Raw genomic sequence first — 17985 nt, 5'->3', positions numbered from 1 at the left:
ACACCCCCCCTCCCCGCACCCTCCACGCGGGGGTCAGCCCCGCGCCGGGGGGGAGGGGGGCAGTTTCCAGTCTCATCCCCAGCGGAATCCAGCCTCTGCCCACCCCGGCGGCGGCTGCAGCGGCGGCGGCGCCTGGGCGTTTGCCCGTCTTCTCCCCCGACCGTCATCCAGCTTCCCGCACCAGCCCCCAGGCTGCCGCCGCCGCCTCCTCCCCCGCTGCTCGCCGGGGGCTGCCCCCGCCGGGCATGGCTCCCCTCGCAGGGGGCCGGGACCGGGGCCGGCTCCGGCGGGCGGGGGCTGCTAGCGCGCAGCCGGGGGCGAGCCCCGTAGCGCGGCTGGGTCCGTGCGGGTTTGCTGCGCCCTCGCCCCGCCCCGCCGCCTGCCCCTCCCCGCCTCGCCTCGCCTGCGCGGTGACTGGCGGGCGGCGCTCCGGGCTCCGGAGGAGGCAGCGGGCGCTGCAGGAGCCGCAGGATTCCACTGCGCTGCTCCCCGGGACCCGCCAAGGTAGGTGGCTCCGCTGCGCGGCGGCGGCGGGGCGCGGGCAGGGGCTCGCCCGGGGTCTCGCTGGGCAGGGCCCTTGCGGGGTGTAAACTTCGGGACACAAAAAGTTGAGCTGGGAGCGGCGGGATGCGGGGGGGGCTGCCGGCTAATGTCCCGGGGAAGTTTAATCCCCCCCCCCCAGGCGCTGGGTTCACCCTCGTAACCGGCTTGAAACCAGCCGGGTGAGCGGCGAGGGGGAGCCGCGCGCGCGCTTGCAAAGCAAGTTCCAGTCCTGGCTGCTTCTCTCTCGGCCCGATGCGGTGCCTCTGATTTGCAGCGATTCCTCTCGCCGCTTCTGCAGGGCTGTCTGGCTCAGTCGGCTCGTCTCTTTTATCTCCCGCGTAGGGCAGCCTCCAGGCTCGGCTCGGCAGAAATGAAATCCGCAAATGCCTGAGTGCAAAGCCCACTCTTATTTGTTTTTGTTTGTTCCCACCCAAACTCAATCCTCAGCAGGGTTTCCAGGTGGAAGCCCTCCAAGGCATTGTATGGATGCAGCCTGGGTTTGCTTCTGTCTTCTCATCTTTTTTCCTCCTCCCCTGGTATTAATATCTTTAAAAATGTTAAGTTCCTGCGTTGCTATGGTTAAAGCAGAGCTGTAAGTAGAACATAAGTTGCTGAGCCTGGGGTGTATACAACGGCAAATGAAGTTTTAACGCAGCTACAGCCTTGTGAGCGTTAAAAAACATGAGGAGGAGAAGTTTGTAACAATCAACAGAAATACTTTCAAGGATAAGAATGCGGTCAGAAAATCTGACAGATGTAGTGAATACATTAATCACAGCAAAATAGATTTAAAGAGAATTAAGTGAGTGACCGATGCACCAGACAAGTACTCCTGTTCTTAGAGCTGTGTCTGTGTCATCCCAATAGAGATGGGTATCACACGTTGACAAAAACTCTAATGTGGATATAGATTAGAATTAGTATTAACCAAAAGAACCAGTGGTTCATAGGCTCTATGTTGTTCAGAGGTTTTATTTTTCAATGGCCTTTTGAAAGGGCCATGTATGTTTATTTAAAAAAAAATACGCTGGAGTTATTTTTCCACTGTGCCGTGCTAAACACATTACTGAAAACTAAATTATGACTTTTTTTTTTACCAAGTATGATGCTGACAGTTTCATACGTTGTACAGTCGTCTTGTTTAGCAACCTGAACTGTGAAACAATGCTGCTGTTCTGGTTGAACTCATCTGTGTTAGTTTCACTAAACAGATCTCTTCACTTTTACTTCTGCATGCACTACAGCAAAGAGGTTTTTCATGTTGTTTTTCTTCCTTTAGAAGTTGTGTGTATGGAATGTTTACAAGTTATATTTCCTGCAGCACCAAGCTACTCCTGTAGGGATAGAAACAAGGAGTAATATTTTCAAAGTGCCAGGCTGAATTAAGAGCCTAACTTCCATTAACTTTCAATGGGTCTTAGGGTCTTCTGTGCCTAAATCACTTTTGAAAATGTGACTATAAAGCCCCAGTTCTGCAAAGTCTTTAGCAAATGCTTAATATTATCCTCTGTGACAGCTCCATTCAAAAATACAGTAGCAATAAATGTATAGAAAAACATCAAATGTTTATTAGCATTTAATTTTCCTAAAGTTTCTGTTTTGTTTCCAACTCATTCTTATACATAATTTCAGTGTATTCAGTTACTAAAGTTAAATTTCTCTCTCCTGTTTTATTAAAACAACTGCTCAGTCATGTTTTCTGAAGTGCAAAGCTTTGTTTCAATTCTTATACTGAATGTTTAAAATCCACTCACATTTGAAGGGCCCCAGCTTGTGAGTTGCTTAACCCCTCTATCTTTCTCATCAATGGGAGATGAGGGTGTTTGGCATTAAAGCCAATCCAAAAATTTTCAAAATTCCAATGAAACTTTTTGCAAAAATCTGTGAAATCTTCCACACAACATTCCTTTGTTTTTTGACCAACTTAAAGAATGACAGAAAATTTTCAAAAATTTGAAATGTCAATGATTCCCCCCCTGCAAAATTAGAATGGATTTTCATCCACTTCTGCTTAGCACCCTGAGGAAGATATGTGGCACCTCTCAGTATCAGGTGTTAAATGCAAAATATTGTTCAGTAGATTCTCATTAATTTTTTACTGGATCAAACTTGAACAAATACAAGTTCTTCCCCTTATACAAACTTGCTTGTTTATTTCTATCACATGGTTGCAAATTTTTTTTAAAGACCTCCACCCTCAAACATGGAGAATCATAGGACTCACCCATGTTGCCTAAACATCTTGCAAGATATTACAGTAATTTTACACAGCATTTTAGCAGTTAGAGACAGGAGACTGGTTCATCTAGTCCACCTCTCCTCCCATGCAGAGTTGTTCTCCACCATATACTTAAAACATTTGATTCAGTTTACTGTAGTTTGGCTGTTCTTTCTTTGCAGTTGTGGACTTGCTGCAATGGTGATGTGGGTAAAGGCTTTTTGAGCTCTCTGCAGTTGAAATTTAGATTCGGATTCATCTACAAGAGCTTGAGCCAGTGGTGAAGTCCCAAGACATCTGTGCTGTGATCTGCTGCTTGTGGTCCAGACCCCAACTCAGGGCTTGTCTACACAGAGCAGCAATGTGCATTATGAGGTAGGGGTATTATTTCTGAAGTGCACTCAAATGTTGCACATTAATTGGTCTGTGCAGACCTTGCTCGTGCACACAAAAAATTCCCTAGTGCACTTTAATGTAGTATTGAAACAATACTACATTAAAGCACACTAGGAAACCTTTAGTGTGCACCAGTAATTTCTGTATAGACCAGGGATCGGCAACCTTTGGCATGTGGCCAGGCCGGTTTGTTTACCTGCTGTATCTGCAGGTTCGGCCGATCGCGGCTCCCACTGGCTGCGGTTCGCCGTTCCAGGCCAATGGAGGCTGCGGGAAGCGGAGTGGGCTGAGGGATTTGCGTGCGAAAGGTTGTCGATACTTGGTATAGACCAATGTGCAACATGTTAGTGCACTTTAGAAATCACCCTCCCTCATAAGGCATGTTATCCCACTATGTAAACAATGCCTTAGTTTCAGTTTCAACCTTATTAGACCGTCTGTGATGTTAGCAAGACCTGTAAATATACTGCCCTGCATGTAATTTGGCTGAGACTGGCCCTACTACCAATGACAGAGGTGGTACCAAATGCACTATATTCAACATACGCTGTTTCGCTCAATTTGGAGTGTCCTTGTTGAAGCTTTGTAGATAGTTGAACTTATATAGGAGCTCAGAAAAACATCACGAACTTGTAGAGATCAAGTAGTCAAATGGATTGGAAACTTGTTACAAGAGAATTGTAAGCTTTGGCTCAAACTGTGTGCCAAGTTTCAGGCCAGAGTGATTTAACTGATTTCTAATTTGTTTATAGGCAAGTAGAAACAACAAATAAGGGTTTATAATGGAAGTGCTGACAGAACTTTATAGCATTTCAAATGGTGTTGCTACTCTGCATGCAAACATTGCTAGAAAGTTATTTATTATGCAAGAAGCTTTGTAGCAAAGGAGTTTGGAACAGATACTTTTAAAAGACATTTTAGAAGGAAATATTTAATAGATATGTACAATTCTTATTGAAGAAATACTGTTGAATTGAGAACCTATTTAAGGTGCCCAATTCTGCCCTTGGGCACTTAGGTGTAAGAGAGATTTGGGCTTTAGATGAATTACACTGATCCTGTAATAGTTCTGTTCAAAGCTATTAGGAGATACAAATACTATAATTTATTAACTAGTGCATTCACTGTGGGCTAAAACCAGATATGCAGAGTTCATAACCTGGGACAAACTTTATTTTTGACACTTAAAAATAATTTGGCTTTCTAATAGGGGTAACAAAGAAAAGCACTTCTTGTTTTTAGATGAATTTGTGCATTCCTATAACTGAAAAACACTTTGTGAAGTGTAATGTAGCATCTGATTAGTATAAAAATAAGTCTTTTTAAAAATATGGTGTAATAATAATAATACCTAGCTTTTCTATAGTGCTTTTCATCAGTGTATCACAGTCTTTAAATATCATATCTTTGAAAATTCTCCTTGAAGTCAATGTAAAAGTAAGGACTGCAGACGTTAGCCTAAAGATTTTTACTATATTGGATGTGAATGTGTGTTGGCAGCTACAGTTAATGGGTAAACTGGATCTCTGACCTCTCCTGGTCTTGGAGTGCATTCCCCTCTGATACTGTGCCTCTAGTTGTCACCTTTCTGTTGGGGTGAAATCGCACGATTTTCCCATTGTCAGACTAGCCCTGGGCTGCATTCCCCTGTGATCAACTGTGATTACCTCAGCAGGCTTGACTTCTCTTCAGTGCCTGTGCATCTGTTCCGTCCAAGAGCAATGACAGTGGTAATCAGTGACCAGACAGCCTTTTTAAAGCAAAATATTATTTATTTAGAATGACACATAGAGAAAACAGATCTTAAAACAATAAAACAATCTGTGCACCTAGCTGCCTCTCCCCAAGGCTTACTGTTCTCTAGGTCGAGGTCTTCAACACCTTCTGCAGAGTCTCTTTGTGTGTCAGTGTGTCCCCCGGGACAGCTCCTGACAGATGACCCCTGTCGTCTTCTCCTGAGAGGGCTTTTTAATTGTTTAGTGGCCAGCCCAAAGGGACACAGCTATTTTGCCAGCCAGGGAGTCTGGAAGTATGCCCTTGCTAGTAATTGCTCCCCAGTGTTTGTTTGGGAGGTTTGTTTATCTCTGTCTATTGTGCATCAGGTCATGTTGCTCTGCTGAAATGGACTGAAAGCTCTAGCATTACAGCTGCAGTGCTAATATGGACTGAAAGCTCTAGCATTACAGCTGCAGTGGCTCAGTTAGTCCTCTCAGTTCAATCCCACAACGTGGGTGGTTTGAATAACTGCTTGTTTGCACAAGTAATGCAACCCAATGGATTTTATCAGTGTTACATGAACATAACGTAGACTTGCACATACTAGAAACATTAAGCTCCAATTTGCACATAAAACATTCACTATTCTAAAAAAATTAAAAGGGAAGTGATGAGATTACCACTATTCTTGTTGTGTTTGAGGAACCTATAAACATACAGGGAAAGGGGAAGAGGTAGAGTCATTGGTTATCAAAAGAGGGTGTGACAAGTGGGCGGAGTAAGCCCATTGGATATCGGAGAGGGAAGTGAGTGGAGTAGTGGACTCATTAGGAGGTGAGGCTTGGTTTATTAGGCACTTTTGGAAGGTGCAAGGGTAGGGGCAGGGAATAGCTCAGTGGTCTGAGCATTGGCCTGCTAAACCCAGAGTTGTGAGTTCAATCCTTGAGGGGGGCATTTAGGAATCTGGGGCAAAAATCTGTGTGAGGATTGGTCCTGCTTTGAGCAGGGGGTTGGACTAGATGACCTCCTGAGGTCCCTTCCAACCCTGATATTCTATTTGGTTTTATATAAAGCTAGTTTGATTGTCCACATTTTTCCAGTGTTCCCAGTGCTGAATATACTAGGTGGTGGTTTCTTATTTAAACGCTAGTAAGTGTGGGATCTGCTAATTGATATTGCAAATGAGTGACTAGAATTTAATGATTGCCAGATTACATGATTGTATGTGATTCATTGTGCCTAAAGTTAAAAGAAGAGATTGGAAACAGTTTACTGAATGGAGTGATGTAATGAAAATAGATAGCTCTTCTAACGTAATGCTTTTGTTGAGAGTTTTTAAGTAGTAAGATGGAACAGATCCATTTTCATTTCAAAACATGTAGAAAATCTGTTTCTTGGGATTCTTCAAGATTTAATGTACTATTGTAGGAAATTGTCTACTGAAATGGAAAAGCAGAATATGGGGTTTTTATGAGTCTGTAACTGAAGTGTTTTCAATGCCACCAAAACATACTTACAATTTAACTCCCTCTCCCAGACCTTCTAGCAGATCTTCAGTATTAATTTCACTCAAGAACAGTCTCCTTCAAATGAGAGAGGGGAAAAAAAGTCAAAGGCCAATTGGTGATTAGGCCACTTAACAGCAATTAAAAGGCCAAAACTTCAACTTGATAAGATTGAAATGATCTTTATGCCAACACCACCACCTTCATTTGATCATAAAATGTCCAGTCAAAGAAATTATTCAAGCACATCACATAGGATATACTTTTTTGGTCAGATTTACACTTTCATGCCCTGTAACAGGTGCTGTAAGTGAATAGAGGGAAAAGTTAAATGAATGATTATTGATGTTAATGCAATACATTTTACTGAACATAAGAAAGGACCAAATAATAGCTACAGGCATCTACACGGGGGGGGGGGGGGCGGAATCTAATGGTATGGATTCTATGTCCAAAAAGAAAAATGCAGACTATTGTGTCTAAACCATACAAATCCTGACAAAATATGACCAGGAGGACATTTTGTAGATGATGACAAACGATGAGCGAACTCTCCAACTCCAATCATCTTAAAATTATGATGTATAGATATGCAGCAGGTGACTTAATCCTGAGTACCAAGGAATACCTAACAGCCCTAAGGCAAGCTGCAGATCTTCCAGGATTCTTTTGCATGCACCAACTACTACCTCATGGTTAGTTGATTGGAAAAAAGAGGAATGATACCCCAACTTCTCAATGACACTTGGTGGAACTCTTACATAGATTGTTTGTTTTGTTTAAAAATCTGGATAATATGAATATGTTGAAATTTGCATTGGGGAGGAGGAGAATTTAGATCGGAACATAGCACAAAACTTGCATAAGGGCTTCCTGAGAGAGCTACTACATTAACACAATGTTTTTGGAAGGACTTGACAAATTACAGGCTGATGTGACTTTTACACTCTCTGTGGCACTCTAGATTGAGATAGTTAATGACAGTGGACTAGAACCACACAGGGATAACCTTTTTAAAATAGCAAGCCATTTCAGAGCATTTATGCTACTTACCTAGCACAGAATATCAAGGTTGACTCAAGAGGTCATCTAGTCCAACCGCTGCTCAAAGCAGGACTAATTCCCAGATAGATTTTTGCCCCAGATCCTTAAATGGCCCCCTTAAGGATTGAACTTACAACCCTAAGTTTAGCAGGCCAATGCTCAAACTACTGAGCTATCCTTCAGTTGGCTATGATTGATCCCAAATAAGAAGCTCATAGGTTGAGCTTAGAACATGTAGAAAAGTTAAAAATGTGGTTATCTTTATTTTTTTAACATTCAGGAATAAAGATACAGATTTCTAAAAAATCTAAAGCTGAAAAAATGTGTTAGTAATTTAATGTTTTAAGCTATGCACTGTATCTTTTAAAAAAAACTGATGCCCTAGTCTAAAGGAACATGGGTTACATAAGAAACTTTGTTGCTATGGACAATGCATAAGGCTACTGCTTTTTAAAATACCGGTATATGTGTTTAAAAATAAATTACTAACTGATGACATAGTTGTTGTATTGTGCATTGTATCCACTCTAGTAATTATGATTCCTACCTCATAAAGTTTAGAATAAGCCAGAGAGTGTGCTGAACTATAATCTGAATTTTTAAGAAGAATTCACCTTATGTACAACTGGATAATGGTTGATGATACATACACTTAACTAAGGGGGATTACAGAATGTGAGTGGCAAGAAATGACTTTCAGCCGCAAGATTGTGTGTTCCCAGTGTCTGGTATCCTCATGCTCCACAATCAGTGGAATAACTTGCTACATGAACCTAAGAAAACAGAACATTACAACATGGGATGCAAAAGATCCATGAGTGAGTGTTTCAGATAAAAAAGGGTTTTGGCTAGAGCAGAACAGAAAGTATATGTGATTTTATGGGTCTTCCCTTCTCCTTCTTGTGGAAAACTTCAAATTTATGGTGAAAAATTAAAAAAAACAACAACAAATATTTTCAGTTTGGAAATGGTGCCTCACGCCTCCATTCTTCATGAGCCAGGCTCCTTGGCTGGCCTATGTCATCCATGATGACCAGGGACTCCCTTGATGCACCACAGCGGCCCAGTAAGTAGAAGAAAACCAATCTGCTCTGGTGACTCTACTACTTGGCTTAGGAGCTGACCATCTGACTCCCATCTGTCAACACCTATTGCCTTCAGACAGAAGCTTTCTTCCCCCATTGGAGCACTTAATGCTGCCTGCTGTTCCTGTCTGATCTTCTCCCCTACCTGTCAGTCTGTCCCTACAAACACACATATACCCTTTCAAAACTGCCTTCCCCTCTTTCCCCCGCAGACTGCCTTTGCCTTTCTTCACTTCCCCTGCACCACATGTTTGTCGTTTATTTTAGGAAGATGCATACAGTCTACGGTTTAAATGCAGGATGACAGGGACACAAACAACAGGTGGCAGCCCCAACTAAGTAGCTCTTCATTTGACTCAGGTGTTTTGGAACTTGTCCTGATGTGCTGGAACCTGTATGTAACTTGTTAGCATGAATTCTTGTTTTCACACCTGGATGCCATATTGTGCACTAACTTCCAGTACACTTCTGTAGAAAGTATTTAGCGCATAATTCTTGTTTTGCTCTTTTAGGAACTAATGCAAGTAGACTGATACCTACTGAACTCTAAAAATTATGAGTTGTAATTGATCCAGAATTGAAGAAGGATTTACAAGATAACTTGCTGAAATTGCACAGGAATTTTTATGATGTCAAAAATCCACGTTTCCTATGGAGGGAACCATTGTAAAATTCTCAATAAATAATACAGATCTGTAAGAATGAGTATGCATTCCAAAATATGCATTTATTCACAACTCCACTGTAGCCTTTGTGTTCTTAAAAGCTAATACATAGTCCTAAATGCATTAGTTGCTCTCTGGTTTCTAAAACAACTTTAAATTCAGAATTTTTATTGATAATTTGTTTGAGACGATAAACACAAGACAGTATCCATTGTGGTAATCACAACCTTAAAACCCCCCAGCAACAATCTGTTTAAATGTGTAGGTTTGTAGCAGAACTTTACATTGCCATGCTTAGTACACAGTTTGATCCTTCTGCTCCAGTCCAGTCATTTTGGGCCAGGTCCAAATCTGCTGTACATTGGCATATGCGGCAATGTATTTATGTATTAAAGCAGGGGTGATTAAACTTCTGCTGCACAACTTGCCATGTATCTACAGCTGTTCCATTAACATGACAGCAGATTCTATAGCAGGGATTGGCAACCTTTGGCCGGTTTGTTTACCTGCTGCGTCTGCAGGTTCAGCCAATCGTGTATCCCACTGGCTGTAGTTCGCCGCTCCAGGCCAATGGGGGTGGTGGGAAGAGGTGGCCAGCACATCCCTTGGTCCGCGCTGCTTCCCGCCGCCCCTAATGGCCTGGAGTGGTGTACCGTGGCCAGTGGGATACGTGATCGGCTGAATCTGCGGACGCGGCAAATAAACAAACCGGCACCCTGTCGAGCCACGTGCCAAAGGTTGCCGATCCATGTTCTATAGAATACAAGTGCTGCGACTTGTATTAATTAAGAGGATGAGGACCTTTCACCGTTAACTTTACATTTTCTTCCTTTTTTTTAGTCAAGTAATAGCTTTAATATCTTTTCCAAAGGCATTGAAGGGAAATAGTGAGGTGTTTAGAGCCGTAGCAATAAGCCAAGCCCCAAGAAGCTTGACAGCCTGGCATACCAAAAGATATTTACAAAGTAAAAGGACTTCTTCCCTCTGCAGTCTTCCAAACACCCTGGTACCTTCTCTCTTTCCCTCTGACAAAATACCTTCCACAGGTCAGGATTCACTGAGAGCTGCTTTGGACTTTGCACTGGCCATTTGATGCTAAGGTGTGGTCATGAGTCTGTGACAGACGGCTAGAGGCAAATAACACTAAAGAAAGAAAACTCTGATTCTGTAATCTGCGTATTTTTAAATAGTTCTTTACAGCAAACTCACCTCAGCTTTCTTAACAAGGAATGCTGATTTCATGGGATCCTACCCAAGATTGCGTTATAAATAACAGCAGTTCAAACCACAAATATCATTAGTCAGATTTAGGCTTGAAAGAATTAGGTTTTTATCAGTAAATGTTAGCAAATGTCAATTTTTACAATACACACACAAACTGACACCAAATATTGCCACTGATGATCAGATTTACAGATAGGTGTCATAGGCTTGAGAGCTAAACGGTGGGTTGGAGAGCTAAGCCAGCCCTGGTGATAGGATGAGCCATGCCTGGGTTGAATCAGGTGATCCCAGAATAAAAAGTGCAGGAACTTGCAGCAAAGGGGAGGAAGCCCAGGAAACTGCAGCTGGGTCTGTAAATACGGTGGGGAGCAAGAAAGCTCCTGAGTCAGCAGGGAAAAGCTGACGAAGTAGGGGAGAGCTCTGCAGTCAGGAAAGCCTGCCCAAGCAGGGAAGGGATATGTCAAGGCACCCCTGGCCAGGAGGGGGCGCTTGGAAGTCAGCTACATGATGATATTACAATAGGCAGAGTATGAAAAACGCTGCTCCAGAGCTTATTAGGGTTGAATTTAAGGATCTTTACTTTGTATATTTTGACAATTTGTGTTTTAACAATGATAAAGCTTTAATTTTTTGAGTCTCAGGCTCTACTGTCATTAAGGAATTGATCCCCCTCCCATAATTTCTCACAACAGTGAAAATGTAAATTGATAAAAATTGAAAATAACATGCTTAAAATAAACATGGACATTATCCATCTAATTATATACAAAAATTGAATTCTGCCAAGCCTAGTTATACCATATTACATAAAGTTATACCGTGAGTGGCTCTGAATTGCATTAAACCCTCTAATATATATTTCTCTTAGCTATTTCTTAGCTAGCATGCTATGAGATATAAGGCACTTTGAATGCACTGTTCTTTGGTTTTTGTTTCTGTTAAGCTGGAAATGTGCAAACTGTAACTATACAGGATTAGCTGTGACTATTCAGATCAACAATTACTATGAAAACTGTTCTTACTTTGTGAATTTAGCAATTGGTGAAATTGACATTCTCTTCAGATATTGTGTAACCTTTTTATTTCTTCTGGCAGTAGGTTTTGCTTTCCTTAATGTGATTCTTAAAGTGACTAATGCTGAAATGACTAATGTGGACTTACATAAATAGGCAGGTGAAGTAAGAGTGCAATAACATATTGGTTCCTGTATACTTTTTTTCTGAAAGAAAGGTTCTCTGTTGTGAACTTCTTTTGATTGTGCACCTGCTTGAAATATAGATAGTGGATAGTGACTAGGATCTTTTTTCTTAGACTGCATATCCTTTACATTTCTCGACTGCAGTTTGAGAAGTGCTGCATTTTGTGGCTACACATTTGTACTTCATAGATTTATAACTGCTTGTCACAGCTTGTAAAACCTTTGTGCAAATGAAGTCTGAATGCCAAGACGGTGCCAGTAATTTTCCCACCATCCCAGTGGGCCAATATGCTGCCTGATGCATTGTAATTTTAACAAGGAAGCTGAGAATAGAATACGATTTTTATATTGTATCTGCATAGCAAGGCAAAGCGAAAAGTAATGGAATGCCATTTCTGCTTATTCTACTGTAGATCTATTTCAACATTGCCTGGTGGGCAAGGGAACCAAACTCTTCCCCCCCCCCCCGGTGGCCCCCTCAAAAACCATAGATTGACTCAAATGGAGGCTTTTCATCCATCTTTTCTGAATATTTTCAAAGATATGCCTCATTCAGTTTTCTTTATTTGCAGTAATAAAGTAGAAAATTAAGAATTCTGTGAAATCAAAAGCCTGTCTGTTTGATGCAACTTGCTTAAGAACAGTTGCATATGTTTTACTCATTACACAGCACAAGTGGCCTCAGATGTATGCGTAGATCTCCTATTAAAGTCAATGTGGATCTTTGGGAGAAGTGTGCTTGAAATGTGTATTTAAGTCCTGGTCTACACTGGGGGGGGTGGATCTAAGTTACGCAACTTCAGCTACACGAATAACGTAGCTGAAGTCGACGTACTTAGATCTACTTACCACGGTGTCTCCACTGCGGTAAGTCGATGGCTGACGCTCTCCCATCGATTCCGCCTGTGCCTCTCACCATGGTGGAGTACCAGAGTCAACGGGAGAGCGCTTGGCAGTTGATCTATCGCGTCTGGACTAGATCAAGCGCTGCACTTCGATCCAGCGGGTAATGTAGACAAGCCCTAAGTCTCTTACTCAAGCACACATTGTTGCTTTTGAAACAACATTACCATGTTTGTGATTTTGGGAGCATTTTTTCAGTCCGATAGAGCTTGACGCTCCCAAAGCAATGTTATAGCTACACATATTTAGCTCTTTTGTGAAATTACAGTATAATCAATCACAACTGCTTATAGTTGTAGATCTCTTTGTGATAAGTCAGTGAAAATAATCAAATAGCGTTCCACAGTCTGACTTCATATAAAGCATGGCCAGTGTACCTTTTTGTTATACTGGAGGTCAAAGCAGTCATTTGCAGTGTTTTACACTACTTGACTGCTTAAGGACCAGTCCAGTTTAATCCAACATAAAGCAGGTCAGTAAATGATAAATTCTGTTTCACTTGCAAGGATACTGATTTCCACAGTTCATTTACAGTAAATCTATGCAGCCCAGGATTTGAAGGGATTCCATTTGCTGAATATTAGTTATTTTGGAATTCAGAGTAAAATGTGTGAGATGGAAAATGTCATGTAAATGCAATATAGTGGAGAGAGGGGGCTTTTTCACACACAAATCAGGAATTCAAACTTTTATGATTCCCAGAGTCACATAATTTATTTCCTGTGTGTATTCCAGAATAGAAACTGCTTTTGTTATCCAACTGGGGTGGGGTGGGGACAAGACAAAACAGCATCTTAATATTTTTTTCAGTGGTGAGTCTCTTTCCGCCCCCGCCCTCCCCGAACTTGATGCCCCCTTTCTAACACAATGCCAGGGTGGGTGTATGTGGATTAGATATTTCATCTTAAAGCAGCATTTCTCAAATGTGGCCACCGTGACTTCATGCGGCCACCAGGGGCTTTTCTTGAGGCCACAGCCTCCTGGGCTGTGATTGGGGAGCGGAGGGAGGGCAAAATAGTGGCCCCTCCCTGTTGCTCCTGTTGTACTGCCTTGGTGACGGTTGCTGGGCCCAGCAGCCGGGGTTGGGCCCTGCCCCCCTCCAGAGATGCCTGGGTCACAACGCTGGAGGAGCTGGCAGCCGGTGAGTTCCCCACCTTCCCTGGGTGGTTGGGTTCAGGCTTTGGGCTCCAGCTGCGCAGTGGCAGGCCTCAGCAACCAACAGTCTATCCCTGGGTCCTGGCTGCAGGGCTTCGGGCTCTGGCTATGGGGCCTGAGGCTCCAGCCCCCACTGCCTCCCCCAACCCTCCATCCAGGACTTAATTTATCCCCAGGCTTGCCAGGGCTGAGTAAGTCTGCTGTAGAATGTGATATTTGCATGTTTGTTAATATCCCATTTCATAACAGACCTTCTAGCTAGCAATAAATAAATTACAATGATTTGGACATGTATATGTGCATATGTATTTGGTTTTCCTAAAGCTAATTAAGTATTTTAGGAGAAAGTGTGAGAGTGGCCACCAACAAGAGTCTGAGGCCACCAGAAAAATTGTTCTGAGAACCCCTGTCTTAAAGGATATTTTTGTGGCAAGTCATGAGTGTCTGAAATCAGGGAATTATAATGAATAATCTTCTAAACTCTAATCTAAACTGAAGCTAGAGTTCTGTTCTACTTCTAAAAATGAACTTTATTTTCCAGTTTTTGCATAGTTTTCAAATTCTGCTCTTTTTAAACGAATCATTAGGGGGAGGGAATGTTGCTTATTGTATAAATTAACAAATTACTGTTGCAGGACTTTAGGGCACGTCTACACTTACTGGTAGATCGGCACTGCTGCAATCCATACAGCGAGTGTCGATTTAGCAGATCTGGTGAAGACATGTTAAATCGATGGAAGAGCACTCTTCCATCGATTTGTGTACTCCACCTCCTGAAGGAGCGTAAGGGAAGTTGATGGGAAACGCTCTCCCGTCGACACAGCACAGTGTAGTCACCGCGGTAAGTGGATCTAACTACATCGACTTCAGTTACGTTATTCATGTAACTGAAGTTGCATAAGTTAGATCGATTTACTGCAGTAGTGTAGACCAGCCCTTAGTTTGAGATTTTTCTGTATTCTTTATGGCGTCCCGAGCAAGTTAAGATTCTCATTTCAGGTTTGCTTAGCTGCCATCTTTCTGGGTTACATAAATCACTTCAGAACCATGTTGGTTGGCTGCATACAGCAATTTCTGTTGAACATAAGTGATGTTTTTCTTCCAGTTTCTCCAGGGTTCAAATGTGCTGACAGTGTACCATTGTCAGCCACTTCTGAGCTAGGGATGGTTGGTTAAAAATGAATATCATAATTTTTGTAACCCGGTCTTGCTCAGTGCGGCTCTGTGCTTCCTTCTAGTAGCTGTGCCGCACCAGCTTAAAGCCTGGAGCAAACTCATAAACATCTAACAGAGCTTTGTCTTTTAGCTGAGGCAGCAGAGGCTTATGCTTATCTATTCAGACGTCCTTGCTGCTGATGATCCACCCAAGGTCATTGTGTTACATTTTGTTTTGTTGATACTGTAAAATTTTATAATTCTACAAGAAAACCACAGGGCGAGATCATGGAACCCTTACTCCTGGACTTTAATGGGATTACTTCTGTGAGTAAATGGTCATCAGTGTCAGGGGGGAAAAGCTGAATTTCAGTGGTCTCGATTACATCTTGGAGTTTTACTGTGGCTTTTCCCTGTTGATAATCAGATCACATCATAGTATAGAATCTTCCATTGATACAAAAAAAATCCACCACACCTCCAAAAATTGTACCTAGCTGTAAGAAAATAGGGTTTTTTTAAAATGAAAAATGACTTGGGTAGCTTTCTATTAGAATATCATCTTGGCAGATAACATCTTTCTAGGTGTGAGAGTGGTGCCTCCCGAGTACTTTGGATATTAGCTCCATTCATCTACTCTCTGTGGTCCCATCTACTGTAAAACTCTAAGGTACTTTGGATAAAGATAGAAATTACAGATATGGAGAAACTAGAACGTATTACAAGGAACAGCTGGTGCTCTTTGTTTCCTCTAATGTCGCCAGCTGTAGCTCAGCAAAAGGACAAGGCCAGGGCATGCAAGCAGTAGGGAAGCTGTTCCAGGAAGAGCTGAACTTAGTTGTGACCTCTTGATTTACTTTGTCTTCCTGAATACTCAGGGTACCGAATAGCAAGCTGGAGGGGTCATAGAGTGCCCACTTCCAGGTCGCACACTCAATCTACAGGGCTGGATCTGAGAACTTTGGGGAGTTGGTGAAATGGGCCACCCTCTCCTGGACCCGGTGTTTCACATCTGAATAACCTCTAGGCTATTTTATGGATTGTCACGGGAGTCGTCTTGCATTATCTCAAGGGCACCTCTGCATAAAGTAACTAAAAACTAGCATTTGCTCTGTCACTATAATCGTGGATGGGAATTACAAAGAAAGTACTGAGTTTGAAATAGATCCTGCAATGGATAACAGCCAGTGTACTAAAATGAGGATGCAGATGATCTCAGGCAGATCAGGGCATGGTTTTCCTTCAATTTGGCATTAAGAATATATTAATTTTAAGAAGTGTGGCTTGAACTGAAGGAAAATATGTTTGTGCCAATATAATGGGGAATTTATTCAAGGAGTGTTAAGTTAAAATAAGATAACGACCTTGCCTGCTTTGAAAGGTGTGGTCTAGGTTACCTACTATGTAAAATGTGCATTTGAGACAATGGTCCTGCCCTTGGACAATCTAACTTTTTTATCCATCTGGCTCTTTAGGAGATGTTCTTGTCCATGAATTAGCATTCACCTTTTATGAGTGCTGGCTCTAATTATTTTTCCTTCCCATCTGTCCTAATTTCTGCTTGTTTTGACTAAATATGAAAAGTGTGATTTTTTTTTTAAATAAATTTGTTGTGCACATAAATGAATGTAAATGAACTTACTCCAAGTGGTGTTCTGTGAAAGAAGTGCATTTTCTACCTGTCTCCCTTCCCCTTAGAATAGTGTTTCCCAAACTTGGGACGCCGCTTGTGTAGGGAAAACCCCTGGTGGGCTGGGCCGGTTTGTTTACCTGCCATGTCCACAGATCCGTCCGATCGCGGCTCCCACTGGCCGCGGTTCTCTGCTCCAGGCCAATGGGAGTTGCTCGAAGCGGCTGCTAGTACGTCCCTCGGCCCGTGCCGCTTCCAGCAGCTCCCATTGGCCTGGAGCAGCAAACCACGTCCAGTGGGAGCCACGATCGGCCGGACCTGCGGATGCAGCAGGTAAACAAACCGCCCGGCCCACCAGGGGCTTTCCCTGCACAAGTGGCGTCCCAAGTTTGGGAAACACTGCCTTAGAAGATCAGATTGTTTGTTTGTCTGTAAGTTTTATATGACTCGTAAGGAATCTTACATTGTGTCTCTAAGGCTATTGCTTTGAAATGTATAATACTTGTGCTTTATTTGGGGTTGAAAGTGCCTTAATATTAGTGTACCTATCTGTAATAGGAGGTTAGGGTGTAGACAAGTTTAAGAGGTTTACTCAACATCACAGAACAAGCCCATAGCAGAGGGGGATAGAACTTACATTCCTGACTCATGGTTCCCTCTTCTAACTAAGCCTTCCCACACCTTTTCCCCCAGAGTCAGACTGCCATATGTTGGCCTGATTTTCAGAGGTGCTGCGCACATGTAGTTTCCTTAATTTTGGTGGAAGCTGAGTATGTAAAAGACTTTTTTGGAAATGAGGCCAGTGCAGGAATAAAGTCAGTCACGTTCAGATTTTCATTAAAAGCTGTTAATCTCAGAAGGTTACCGAGCTAAAAACAGTGTGGCCTAGTGATTAGAGCAGAGGAGAGGGAATCAATAGCAAAATCAGGAATAGAGTCCTGGACTCCAGACTTGCTCTTGATGTTTGTTTTTCCCATCTGTAAATGGAAGTACGTGCTTATGTGCAGCTTCATCCTTGATTTGTAAAGTACTCCAGATCATCAGCACTCTCTAAGTGCAAAAATATTGCTATTCCCCTACACCCATGTCTTTGCTGCTTGCTTAATAAAAACAAATAGCAGTAAAGCTGAAATGGTAAATAATATCTTGTATCTTCTTGGAAAAAATGTTTTAAAAAGAGTAATTCAATCCATCACATTAGCCCGGTTCTTCTGTTGAAAGGAAAAGCGGCGTGACTGTGAGTTCTGGTAACATTTTGGGCTGTGGTTAATGAACACAGATGACACTGACTTCATAAAGTAATTGAGGTCTGGAATGTGAGTGTTCTTAAATTAAGGGAGCATAACTGATTGAGTGGGAGTACACGAGTAATAATCATTGCAAATGGGCACAAGTCACTTTGTCTATGAATGAGTGCACAGAAGATGCTGAGTATTAGTAAATATGAATAATTTATAATAACTTAAGGAGATACCAAGTATTTCTGTATGTTGAAATATGCATAACCCAGTGAATGTGTGAATCATCTGATTTTGGTTTGATAAGTGA

At 42.3% G+C, this 17985-nt stretch overlaps 1 protein-coding gene across 1 annotated transcript in view; it reads left to right on the top strand.

The window, feature by feature from the left end:
* Positions 1-411: 411 nt before the first annotated feature.
* The window catches only part of CNTN3 (contactin 3), a 231164-nt gene continuing 213590 nt past the window's right edge, over positions 412-17985 (top strand). Inside the window, exon 1 of the mRNA XM_045022552.1 lies at positions 412-504. The gene's annotated coding sequence lies outside the window, so the exon portion shown is untranslated. The remainder of the gene's footprint in view (positions 505-17985) is intronic.

Source organism: Mauremys mutica, chromosome 7 (genome assembly GCF_020497125.1).
Source record: "Mauremys mutica isolate MM-2020 ecotype Southern chromosome 7, ASM2049712v1, whole genome shotgun sequence".
Classification (NCBI taxonomy): Eukaryota; Metazoa; Chordata; order Testudines; family Geoemydidae; genus Mauremys; species Mauremys mutica.
Note: the sequence above shows the minus strand (reverse complement) of the source record. Positions and strands in the feature narration are given on the sequence as shown.